Genomic DNA, 14,156 nt, shown 5'->3' with positions numbered 1-14,156 from the left:
GTGTAGAGGGAAGTGTATTAAATATTCCCTAGATTCAATTCCCTATCAACTCTTATCAACAGTTCATCCCCCATGTTTAGAGAAAAACTTAAGTTGAGAGCCTGTAGGATAACAGCTGATCAATATCTAGTCCTCTTTTGTTCAGGCCCTAAACAGTAGGATGGTCTCGTTTGCTGGTCACCTCAGGACAAAGTGATTGCAGACTCTCTGGCACAGTTTGTCAGGGGGCTTTCTAACCAGAGACAACATGAACCTATTTCCACACCTCTGCCCCATGGCTAAACTCCATTCCCCTACTTCCAGCATTTTGGGACTAGGGGGGAGGACTCTTGGGATTTGAGGAAGGCACACTATGAGGTCACATGCCTGAGGAGGGGCGGGGGGGGGGGGGGGTGAGCTGTTTCTGAGGCTGATATAGGAGCCCCAAGCCAGGAACAGGGGTCTCTTGGAACTGGACTACACACAGAGACACATAGGACAGCTCCTTGAAGGAAGAGAGGCCGATATGCCCCTGGAGATGGCTGAGTATACCCTGGCATGGCATTGTATCTCTGCCCTTGCAGTGCCAACCATATTTACCCCTTCCCTGCCCAGCAGCATCAACCCCTGACCTCCCTCCCCATTATCCCTGCATTTACCCCTACCTTGCCAACCCTGTTCCCCTGCTCCGCCCTGCTATACCCCTGCAGCAGCCTTCAGCCTGGTGTATCTGTGGCCTGCATTAACCCTTGCAGGTCCCAGTAAGCTTTGCTACTCACAGTCCCCTGCACCTTGTATTTCTTGTTCCCTTAGGGATAGGATTTGAACCAGGTGGGGTGGGCTGTTAATATGTGTGTGTGTGTGTGTGTGTGTACTGTATTAGATAACTTTGTGGGTGGAATTTGGGAACCGTGTAGGGTAGTTTAGTGCTGTGTTTATAGTACTGTATTGTTAGTGTATTGCATGCGTAGTGTACTGTAGGTATTAATAAATATCTTGTTTTATTTGTAACTATCTGTGTAACGTGTGGTTATTAGCGATAGTTCAGTAAGGCGCATGCAGCTAGTTTAGTGATTAGCGTAAAGCAAAGTGAAATTAGTGTTATTAATATAAAGGTAAAAATAGGCGGAGTCATCAATAGACTGCAACTCCTATTTATGAATATTAATTATTGATATTTGCATAAATATTGGTGATGAATATTCCCCCTTTACAATCGATAAAACAGAATTCATCATCTTTCCCCATCTTGCTCAACTTCCCCAACAGACCTATGTATCACGATCAATGGCTGCACACTCTGCCCGGTCAACCAAGTCTGCTGCCTTGGAGTGACCTTGGATTCTGCGCTCTCCTTCCGACCGCACATCCAAGCCCTTTCCACCACCTGCCTCCTCCAAGTCAAAAACATCTCCCGCATCCGCGTTTTCCTTAACTTTGAATCTGCGAAAATGCTTGTACATGCCCTCATCATCTCCCATCTATACTACTGCAACATTCTCCTCTGTGGCCTTCCATCTAGCACTCTCACACCCCTCCAATCTATCCTCCACTCTGCTTCCCCACTAATCCACCTCTCACCCTGTTACTCCTCTGCCTCTCCCCTCTGCCAATCCCTTCACCGGCTCCCCATTGCCCTGCGACTTCAGTTCAAAATACTAACAAATACATACAAGGCTGTCCACAACCTGTCCCCTCCCTACATTTCGGAGCTACTTTCCCGATACATCCCCACACGCAATCTCCGATCCTCTCAAGACCTCCTTCTCTCCTCTCCTCTTATCACCTCTTCCCACAATCGCCTACAAGATTTCTCCTGTGCATCCCCCACACTCTAGAATTGGCTACCCCAACATATCAGACTCTCACCTACAGTGGAATCCTTCAAAAGAAACCTAAAAACCCACCTCTTCAGACAAGCCTACAACCAGTGACCCTGCTGTCTCTATACCGCCGTGACCAGCTTCACCCTAACCTACTATGTCCTTCTCCTATATCATGTAGATTGTAAGCACTCACGGGCAGGGCACTTTCTCCTTCTGTACCAGTTTGTAACTCGTCTTGTTTATGCTTAGTGTAATTGTCTGTATTATGTACAGTACAGACCAAAAGTTTGGACACACATTCTCATTCAAAGAGTTTTCTTTATTTTCATGACTATGAAGGCATCAAAACTATGAATTAACACATGTGGAATTATATACATAACAAACAAGTGTGAAACAACTGAAAATATGTCATATTCTAGGTTCTTCAAAGTAGCCACCTTTTCCTTTGATTACTGCTTTGCACACTCTTGGCATTCTCTGGATGAGCTTCAAGAGGTAGTCCCCTGAAATGGTTTTCCAACAGACTTGAAGGAGTTCCCAGAGATGCTTAGCACTTGTTGGCCCTTTTTGCCTTCACTCTGCGGTCCAGCTCACCCCAAACCATCTCGATTGGGTTCAGGTCCGGTGACTGTGGAGGCCAGGTCATCTGGCACAGCACCCCATCACTATCCTTCATGGTCAAATAGCCCTTACTTTCAAAGTTTTCCCAATTTTTCGGCTGACTGACTGACCTTCATTTCTTAAAGTAATGATGGCCACTCGTTTTTCTTTACTTAGTTGCTTTTTTCTTGCCATAATACAAATTCTAACAGTCTATTCAGTAGGACTATCAGCTGTGTATACACCTGACTTCTCCTCAACGCAACTGATGGTCCCAACCCCATTTATAAGGCAAGAAATCCCACTTATTAAACCTGACAGGGCACACCTGTGAAGTGAAAACCATTTCAGGAGACTACCTCTTGAAGCTCATCAAGAGAATGCCAAGAGTGTGCAAAGCAGTAATCAAAGCAAAAGGTGGCTACTTTGAAGAACCTAGAATATGACATATTTTCAGTTGTTTCACACTTGTTTGCTATGAATATAATTCCACATGTGTTAATTCATAGTTTTGATGCCTTCAGTGTGAATCTACAATTTTCATAGTCATAGAAATAAAGAAAACTCTTTGAATGAGAAGGTGTGTCCAAACTTTTGGTCTGTACTGTATGTGCACCGCTTATCATATCTACAGCGCTATGGAATGAATGGCGCTTTAATAATAAATAATAAAAATGAAGGAGGTGCCATGGATATTGCCTACCTGGATTTTAGCAAAGCCTTTGATACAGTGTCACATAACGAGTTGATAGATAAATTATTGAAGATTGGATTTACGGTAATCTCTGGATAGTTTAGTGGATCCGCAGTTGGCTGTTGGATAGATATCAGAGTGTTGTTAATTGTGTACATTCTGAGGAGAGACTAGCAACAAGTGGTGTACCTCATGGATCCTTCGAGGGTCCTGTTCTTTTTAATATCTTTTTAGGCGACATAGGAGGTTTGGTAGGTAAGGTTTGTCTGTTTGCCGATGACACAAAAGTGTGTAATGGGGTTGATATTCCTGGAGGGGTTTGTAACATGGAAAAAGAATTAGCTTAACTAGATAAATGGTCCAAACAATGGAAACTGCAGTTAAATGTTTCCAAGACTTAAGAAGAGAAGGATTTAGGGGTCCTGATGTCATACTGCTTCAAAATGAGTGCACAGTCTGGTCAGGCAGCTGGGGAAGCAAGTAGGATGCTTGGCTGTATAGCTAGAGGTATAACCAGAAGGAAGAGAGAGATTGTGTATAAAGTGCTAGTGAGACCACATCTGGAATACTGTGTCCAGTTCTGGAGACCCCACCTACAAAAAGACATAGATAAAATGGAACGGGTGTAAAGATGGCCTACAAAAAGGGGGGAGGGTCTTAAAGAGGACCTTTCACCGATTCTTACCCTATGAACTAAGTATACAGACATGTGGAGCGGCGCCCGGGGATCTCTCTGCACTTACTATTATCCCCGGGCGCCGCTCCGTTCTCCTGCTATGCCCTCCGGTATCTCCGTTCCCTAAGTTATGGTAGGCGGAGTCTGCCCTAGCGCTGGCCAATCGCATTGCAGAGCTCACAGCCTGGGAGAAAATAACCTCCCAGGCTGTGAGCTCTGCGCTGCGATTGGCCAGCACTAGGGCAGACTCCGCCTACCATAACTTAGGGACTGGTATCTCCGCCTACTATAACTTAGTGAGCGGAGATACCGGAGGGCATAGCGGCAGAACGGAGCGGCGCCCGGGGATAATAGTAAGTGCAGTGAGATCCCCGGGCGCCGCTCCACATGTCTGTATAGTTAGTTCATAGGGTAAGAATCGGTGAAAGGTCCTCTTTAAGCATCAAACATGCCTGGATAGGCTTAAAGAACTTAATCTGTATAGCCTTCAGGAAAGAAGAGAAAGGGGGAACATGATCGAAACATAAATATGTGAAAAGTTTAACCACTTCCTGATGCAGTTTTTTATTTTTTTTGTGTGTGTTCTCGTTTTTCACCCTGTATAAGGGCTTGTTTCTTTTGGGATAAGTTGCACTTTCTAATGGCACCATTTAACATTGCATAGAATGTTGTGGGTAGCTGGAAGAAATTCCAAATGGGGTTGAATTGGAAATTGGTTTTGTTTTTACGGTGTTCACTATGCCTTAAAACTGACTTGTGCTCTTCATTTTCCAGGCCAGTACGATTCTTTAGGTTCCCAAGTGAACTACAATATGCAATCATCAAATTGCAATTTGTGTAGTGTAATGGAATTTTCTCTATTATTCTATACAGAAATGGCTATATTACAATTCAGTGCTGCCATCTTCTGGCCTTGAGGAATATGGGGAGATCTAATTTGATGCCTGCCCATTTGCTGTCAGGTTGATGGGCACCTGGTATAGGAAATAGTCTCCATAGGTAGCCCAGCCTCAAAGCTTTACAGTGCTAACATTTCACACCTCCAGCAGCCGGGCTAGAAGCAAATTTATCCGACAGGACGACCCACCCTGCTGGGGGCCTGAGCTGGTCATCTGCATCAAACAACCCCGCGAGATCGTTTGGAACCGGGAGTTCATAAGGAATTAAGAAATTACTGCACATTTTAGTCATACATCGTTTATATCTTCAACGTCCGAACGTCCCCCTGGACTTCGTTCGCTTACAGGACCCATGAAAGGGTAGATATGGATAACTCATGGTAGAAGCCCAGCAGCAACACTGTCTTTGGTTTTCAAGTGTACCAGGGACCTCGGCGAATCCATTGGCACTAGAACTGCCTCACTATGACCTTCCGGTGAGGAGTTATGCTCCATATGGAGTTTTTGGATCTTTAGCTCCCATACCCAAGGGGAGGGGGGGGGGGGGGAGTAGGACCCTCGCAGCGGGGGCATTACTGACCAAGTGTTAATTGCCCGTGCAAGGTAATAGCCATTGTCTTTCATCTAAAGGGAGGTCAAGCAGTGTATCCTGTTCAGAAGAGACCTGGTGGCATCACTGCCTACCATGTAATTGCCTCATCAAGAACTAGACAACTATCCGGTAACAGACTTTCACATTATCTGCTAATTCTGACTGTGCTACCACATGTATTTGCATCTCTGACCATTGTATATGTCCTTTGTATATATAGTGTTGTTGTCTAGTGTGCCCTTAAGGCAATTAAATATATAATTTAACCTTGGGTTGTTCTCTTAACTCGATTACAGCACCCTCACGTCCGTGTCTCAGTGTAACGTTACATGCTCCTTGGGCTGGTTTCTGACCCAATATAATCCCGGTAACGTACCGGGCTTATATCTAACGAGGAACCAGTGTCAGTCTAGCGGGCTGGCAGGGTTCTGTTTCACTGGGGCAATGAAAGGGCTCTCTCAACCTGTCAGGGTTGTGAGTGAGAGTTGTACCACGCTGGAGATCGTGTGGGCCACCCTCTCTCACTCCCCAAGCCTCCCTGTGCCCGTGTGGACAGAGGGTGTCTGTGTCAAACTGTGCAAAGCTGACCTTATGTACTCCCAGGGAGTGCAGAACGTTATATCTCGGTGGAAGTGAAGAGACAGTACCGCGTAATCCCAACATAGTAGTAATGTCAGGCGAGGCTGGATGCCTAGTTCAGGCTCATTACTGCAGTCTAACGGCTTCCCCAATCTCCGCTGGGAAACGCACGTTTCTGGTTTCTAAGATGCCGTGGTCAGGGCCGGTGCAAGGATTTTTGCCAACACAAGCGAAGCAAAATTTTGGCACCCCCCCCCCCTCTCGCAGCTCACCTGGCCCTGGTCCTGTCTGCAGCAGCTGGCTTCTCTGTGTGGTCCTGGTATCTTCTCTCTGCTTTAGACAATTGCTGGTTTGAGGACTGTATTTTTCGCCCTGTAAGAAGCACCTAGGTTTTAGAGGAGGATAATAAGAAAAAAATATTTCCCATTCATCCTCAGGTCAGACCAGCAATCAGACCCCCAATGTTAATCAAACCTCAGATCAGCCCCCCCATGTCAGCCATCATGCCCCCCATGTCAGCCATCATGCCCCCCATGTCAGCCATCATGCCCCCCATGTCAGCCATCATGCCCCCCATGTCAGCCATCATGCCCCCCATGTCAGCCATCATGCCCCCATGTCACATTTCTCCCCCTCCATGTCAAATCACCACCCATGTCACATCAGCCCTCAATGTCACATCCCCCCCCCCCTCCATGTCACATTTCTCCCCCTCCTTTTTACATAATCCCCTCTGTCACATCACCCCCTGAATGTCACATTTCTCCCCCCATGTCACATTTCACCCCCTGAATGTCATATTTCACTCCCTCAAGGCCTCAATGTCACATTTTTCCCCCTCCATGTCAAATCACCTATGTCACATCAGCCTTCCATGTCACATTTCTCCCCCTCCAAACCATGTCACATCACCCCTTCATGTCACATGATGATCACATCATTACCCCCTATTGTGTCACATTCCCCCCCATGGCACACCATCCCCCCCTTCATTTATGATTGTTGTTTGTGTAATAATTTTTTTTAAACGCATTTACGCCGTGCACTCTGGCTCTAGTGCGCTCATCAGTGACCACCTGACCTGCTGCTACGGCAATGTGTAAGTCAGACTCACAGACACAGTCAGCTCCAGTCCCTGCTGCCCCCCGCCGCCACTCGGCAGTCACACCCCCCTGGCCTGACCCCGTGACAGTGTTGCCGTGCTTCCGGGCCCATGCCGCTCTGTGAGTGAGGGCCGGGGCCGCACGGCGCACGCAGGCTGGGGAGGACGGCCGGCGGCGCTGGGCCGCAACTCGCAAGTAAGTGATTTAAAAAAAAAAAAAAAAAGAAGGTTCATTTTTCCGCCTCCCTCAGGGTGCGCCCTAAGGCAGCCGCTTGGTCTGCCTTATGGTAGCACCGGCCCTGGCCGTGGTCACATTTGACCACAGCATCCGAGAGGTTAAATTAGTTGGTGCTAAGATCAGGAGCAATGCCAGGATATATTTGGTATATTGAAAGAGAGGTTGAAGCTTGGAACAAACTTCAAGCATATGTGATTGAGAAATCTACAGTAAGTAAATTTAAACATGCCTGGGATAAACCCGTCTATCCTAAGGTAAAAAAATAATAATATAAGGGTACACTGGATGGACGAAGGTGGTCTTTCTGTGCCGTCAATCTTCTATGTTTCTAAAAGTCATGATCTTGAGGTTTGTGACATTTTTTGCCAGTTTTCTCCCCCTTTAACTTATGTCCTCTCACTCCGCAGAGTCTCAGTGTATCCTATGTGATGCAGTTTCAACTTGTTTCCCCTGTCAGCTCTTACGTAGAGGAGGCAGGGAGAAGCAGTGTGAAGCATTATCTCATAGAAGTACACTGTAGATTCAGCACACATAGTATAAATAGTGTGAGTCGGGAGACATTACTTTGCAGCTAATCATTGCAGGGGCTCTCCTGGTCCATTAGATAATGAAGAAATTAGGTCTTCAGCAGCACTTCATGTACAGTATGTGAACATAGAGAGGAACAAGGAGGATGGAGTATGGTCATGATAGGTGATGATGCAATCCTGTAGTTCACTGGAAGTGTGCCAACAGAAAGACTGTTAAGAAAGTGACCACTTCTGTCTAACAGGAAACTGTGCTCTGGACTGTTGATCAGAATAGAGTTCACATGAACAAGTTCAAAGTGTATGGAGGCAACTGATGAATATTCACAGAAAATGTCAAACCCATAAGTTATGAAGAAAATTTATATAACCGACAAAAAGACACACATGAAACAACTAATAGTAAAGGTAAAAGTCCAGTGCAAATTCCCTAATAGGAAGTCATATCAAATATAACCACTATAGGGGCACAAATAGCAAGACAGGTAAACTGTAATACTAGTGGGAAATGCAGCAACATATAGTTACGGACTTCCCTAGTATACCCTGTTTTTACTTTAAAGGAAAAGCAGGATAATCAATAGTGTTGAGCGTATCGAAGTCAAAGGAATTAACTTTGATCTCAATTCCCTTGCGCTTCGTGGTATCGAATCTATTTTTCCTGAAATAGCGCAAAAAAAAAAAAAAAACATACTCACTTTATCCATTTGTTTGCGGAGAGGCGGTTGCAGCCATCTTGATTAAAGAAACTGCACGAAATCACCACCGCATCCGGCCGGCATAATGACATCACATCATCATGCAAGATTTTGCTCAGTTTCTTCAATCAAGAGGGCCCTCTCCCCAAGAAAATGGATAAGGTGAGCAAGTTTGTTTATTTATTTATTTATAGCCTGATTTCCACTGAAAAGTCTTAATTTTAATGTCAGAGGCTGTGATCAATGATGAACACGGCATCTGAGGGGTTCAATGATGGGGGTCGGCGCGATCACCGTTCCCCCATCATTGCGCCTGCTACATACAATACAATGTGATTCATGATGAGGTAATTTATTACGAATCGAATTAGTTTATGAAATTCAGCGAATCGGTCAAATCGAATTTTTGATAACTTCTCTCATCTCTAGTCATCCCCCCCAAAAAAGGGTGTTTCTACACTGGAACCTAGATCTTACTTGACCCTTAAAAGCCCCTACAATAGTGAAGTAGTACAGAAACACAATACCAAATGGAAGATAGCACCATACATAGAAAACGTCCCAAGAAAAACAAATGCTAGAAGCCCGTAGACCTAAATCTTCTCAGCTGTCCATAGCAAACATCTAGTAATGTTGTAAATACCGTCCTACCAAAGAACATGATAAATAATCAGGGGACTATGGCTGCAGTATACGATTATTTTTGAAATAGAGTATTCTATAGATTATTTTTTATGATTAATCGAGTAATCTAATATGAAAAAATGAATTAATAGACTGTTTTCCTTTATAAAAACTCATCAGACCCCCTACCATCAGTCCCCAACACCCTTCTTTCCCCCCTGTGCGATCAGCCCAAGTGCATCAGTTCTCCCCCTGGTGCAGTCAGCTCCACTATCCCCCGTGCCATCAGCTTTGTTCCCCCAGTGCCATCAGCTCTCCCCCACCCCAGTGCCTTCAGCTCTCCCCCCTTGTGCCAGCAGCTCTTCCCCCTTGTGCCAGCAGCTCCTCCCCCTTGTGCCAGCAGCTCCTCCCCCATTGTGTCAGCAGCTCTCCCCCCCCCCCCTTGTGCCAGTAGCTCTCCCCCCTTGTGCCAGTAGCTCCGCCCCCGCTTGTGCCAGCAGCTCCGCCCCCGCTTGTGCCAGTAGCTCCACCCCCCGCTTGTGCCAGCAGCTCTCCCCCCCCCCCCCCCCCGCTTGTGCCGGCAGCTCTCCCCTCCCTTGTGCCAGCAACTTCTCCCCCCCCCCACGCTCCTGCTGAAATCCGGAGTGCACAGCGTCATTGGTTGGGAGAGATTGTATAAACGTGATTTTGGCAGCTTGGCGCCTGGGATGAGATTAATAGGGCAATCGTACTCCTGGTGAGGGGGCAGCTCCTGGACACCACTCTCTGAAAACACATCCGAAAATTCAGAGAGAAAAGATGGTACAGTCTTGGTAGAAACCTCTGAAAGAGACGCCGTGAGGCAATTCTCTCTGCAAAAGTCACTCCAACCATTTATTTGCCTTGCTTGCCAATCAATGGTGGGGTTATGTTTAGTGAGCCAGGGTAGCCCCAACACTAGAGGAGTAGGTAATCCGCTTAGGACGAAACATGACATATCCTCAACATGAGCATCAGCCACAGTCAAACGGATATTGTGAACTATGCCCTTTAACGATTTTTGAGAAAGTGGAGCGGAATCGATAGCAAAAACAGGTATATCCTTTCCCAAAGTGCATACCTGGAAACCATGTGTTATAGCAAATTGATTATCAATGAGATTGACAGCTGCTCCACTATCTACAAAAATCTCACAAACAATGTTCTTGCTATCTAGCGCCACCCTGGCAGGTAGGACAAAACGGGAACTACAAGCAAACGGCAAACCTTCAATTTCCGCATCAACCTTGCCAACAGTAACAGATGGAAAGTTTTTAGAGGTTTTTTTTCTTTTTGTTTCTTTATTACCCTCAGAAAACTCCCTGAATCTCCTAGAGGGGCAAACATTTGCCAAATGATTTATACCCCCACAACAGAAACAAACCCTTCTCTGAGAGCTAAATCCTCTACTATCAGAGGCAAGCAAACCCAGCTGCATGGCCTCCTCCTCAGAGGGGATTGAGAGAGACTGAGGCCCCTGCGCACTGAATGAGACCGCCCCACTGTCCTGACTGAATATGACAGGAAGGAGTGGTCTCTCCTCTCTCTAAGACGCCTGCCAATACGAACAGCTAGAGACATGGCAGACTCCAACGAGGCAGTTCTCTCATGAAAGGCAAATGCATCTTTCAATCCCTCCGAAAGACCATGGCAAAATTGACTTCGGAGTGCAGCATCATTCCAACCAGTATCAGCTGCCCATCTCCGAAATTCGGAACAATATAGCTCTGCAGACTGTTTACCCTGGCATAAAAGACGCAGTTTAGATTCAGCCAGAGCAATACGATCCGGGTCATCATATATCTGCCCCAGGGCTACAAAAAAATTTATCCACCGTGCCCCCACCGGCAGCGAAAAGGCCCAAGACTGAGCGTTATCCCTGAGCAGCGAGATGATGATCCCCACCTTATGCTCCTCATCACCAGAGGAATGGGGAAGTAGGCGAAAATGGAGTTTGCAAGCCTCTATAAAGCGAACAAAATTATCACTACCCCCGGAGAACGTATCCGGAAGTGAGATCTTAGGCTTGGAACAAACTCCATGAACGCAAGCAGAACCGGTCACCTGAAACTGAGACAGCCTTACGGAGATCTGCTACCTCCAGTGAAAGACCCTGCATGCGGTCAATCAAGGCTGAAACCGGGTCTATGCTTAAGACGGTAATGGCGGTTTATAATGTCACGGATGGTGTTGCAGAAAACTGGAAGTTATAAATAAACATCCGACTGACTTGATCCCAAACTAAGGAACATATGGGTGAGCCCTATAAAACCCCTAGAGCTCTCCCTGACTGCTATGCCCATGCAAAGGTTTTTATGATAGACGATTGCATGCCCTCGTACCTCGACTGTGTGACACCTGAAAACCCTATAATAGTGAGGGGACACGACCACTGGCTCCCTGCACTTAATACGGAAGGAGTCAGGGTCACCTAGAATCAAGCCAGGACGGAAACACAAATAAAGGGAAAAGACTTATCTGAGGAATCAGCAGTTGCAGCCTCCAGCAGTGAATACAATCCAGGAAGTAGTATAAACCGCAAAGTGAGGCAGTATGGGAGGGAATATAAAGGGAGGCAATCGGTGTAAATAGGTGACAGCTGGGAGAAGGAAAAGAGATGACAAAGTGAAACCAAAACAAATAACATCATGCAAGAGGTACAGAAGAACGTCTGTCAGACTTTCTCAGAGAGTTGGCGGTGACACCGGCCTTAGTCGCACCAACTTACCTTTCCAGCAGGGGCTCCGCCGACACTCACTCCATCGTTCTGCGCTGCTCTGCACCTGACGTCGCACAGCGCGTCAGGTCACTGCGTGCGTACATCAGGGGGAGGAGGTCAGTGCAGTGCAGGACCATGGACGTGCTGTGGAGGGTCCGGAGGCCCCCTGCTGGAAAGGTGAGTATTCAGAGCGCAACGGGAGACCACGGAGCGGGAGTAATAGCAAGCGCTTCACTCCCGCTGCATGGTCACGTGACACAAACGAATCCTCGATGCAAAAAATTGGTATCGAGGATTTTATTGTGTCGAATTACTCAATTTAGTTGAGTATTCGTTGCAGCCCTACAGGGGACAATCAAAATGGTAGCCCAGGATAAAAAAAAAATGAATAGGAGTAACTCACGATTACCAGCTCCCCGGAGGCCTTCAATAAAGGATGAGGAGAGACTGCCTTTCCTAACGCTTTGGTTGGCATCCCTTTTCTTGGTACATAGCTCCTGTGTATGGTGCTGTTATCCATTTGATGTGTTACTGACTTTTATAACCGTTATCGCTCATCCCCTATTATAGCGGCTCTCAAGGGTCAATTAGGATGTAGGCGCTCCAGGTCAGAGCCACTCTTTTTGAGACAATGACCCTGCTTATCCTTTTAGGTTCTAGTACACTACCTGAAAATGGAAAAAAGACCAACTTTAAAACTTACTGTGATTGAGCTGCTAGTGGTACTTGGTCATTGATCACACAACCAAGGTGGTTTACTCTTTACTTTAGGTTCTGAAGCAGGGTATATGTTGAGGCAGGGTCATATAAGGCTCGGGCTACACGGCGACAGTTGTCGCACGACAGTTTTTATAATGATAGTCAATGGTGTCGCACTACAAGGTGACATGCTGTGACTGCAACATGACAGTCGCAAAAATCCATCTAAGTTGGATTTTTGTGCGACTGTCGCGTCGCAGCATGTCGCAGTGTGAGACAATTGATTATGATTGCAAAAAACTCTTTTTGTACTCTTTTTGTCGCGCAACACATATTGCTGTGTAGCCCTAGCCAGGTTGCCACTTTGGCATGGTAGTGGTCATACAGATGCTGGATATCCTCCTGTAGTTTGTCATTCCAAGCATTTTCAATGGGAGATCTGTCTCCCCATTCCATCCCAGACATTCCCAATGGGGGAGTGATCTGGCTATTGAGCTGCCCAGTGGAACTGCTGGATACGCTGAAGATCACGTTGTATACTGTGGACATTATCTTGTTGGAACACCAAGTCTTCCACAAGACTCAAAAAATTCATTAGGAGTGGTTCCACGATGCCCTGCACATACCAAAGGCTGGTAAATGTTCAGTCTACAAATATCAGAATGGAACGGCCATAGTAGCTAATGGCACCCGACACTGCCTTGGTACGAATTATGGCTGTGGCTTACTTTACTCTCCTTATTAAGAATACGTGCATGCTCAGTGGAGCCAACTTAGACCGGGTGGGGGAGTTGGAGGGAATGCATATATGAACAGTCAAAATAATTAGGAGCTGGATAGCCCCTTTATAATTCAGCCTCCCACTAGCAGGTTAACTTTTATTTTCATAGTGAAAAAGGTGCTATCTAAAGACACAGTGGTGTTGCTGGCATATAACCAAATGCTGTTTTCTATCATAAGATTATCATATTTTCATCTCTTTATTGCTATGAGGATCAGCCTCTGAAAACCTGCCCCAACATCATTGGTTCAATAATAGTGTAACAAGTGCAACTGTTTAGTAACCAATTACTGTGTCATGTCATTTGGTAATGAACAAGCATTGGTTTTCTGTACGATTTTATGCCATGAGGAAGGGTCACTATCAGGGGCGTTGCTAGGGTCTCAAAAGATCCGGGGCCCAAGCCCCAATGAATATGGCCCAGTTCTCTAAATCGACCCTCCCCCCGCACACCGCATTTTGCTGTACTTGCTATACAGCAGCACATACCTGTCACATCCAGTGCCTTCAGGTGACGTCTCCTCCAATGTCATCATCTTCTCCATTTGGTCCGGACAACTTTTGTCAGTTGCGCCTCGTCTCTGCAGAGTGTGACACACAGACATCTTAGCTTTCTCACATTTCTATCATCATCCCCCAACCTGGAGTCCCTGCTCGCTGTGCTCCCCAATACCCCAAATACTATCCTGAAGAAAACAGAGTGCCCCCCATAGTAATAGTGCTCCTCATAGTCCGACCAATAGTAATTCCTTTCTAGAATACCCTCATTATTAATACTGCCCCCTACAGTGCCCCCATTAGTAGAAGAGCCCCCCAGTATTAATAATACCTTCACAGAAACCCCAGTAGAAACAAGGCCCCCTATTCCCCAAGTGGTAATAAAGCTTTCTACAGACCCCTCA

This window comes from Bufo bufo, chromosome 2 (genome assembly GCF_905171765.1).
Source record: "Bufo bufo chromosome 2, aBufBuf1.1, whole genome shotgun sequence".
Lineage (NCBI taxonomy): Eukaryota > Metazoa > Chordata > Amphibia > Anura > Bufonidae > Bufo > Bufo bufo.
Note: the sequence above shows the minus strand (reverse complement) of the source record.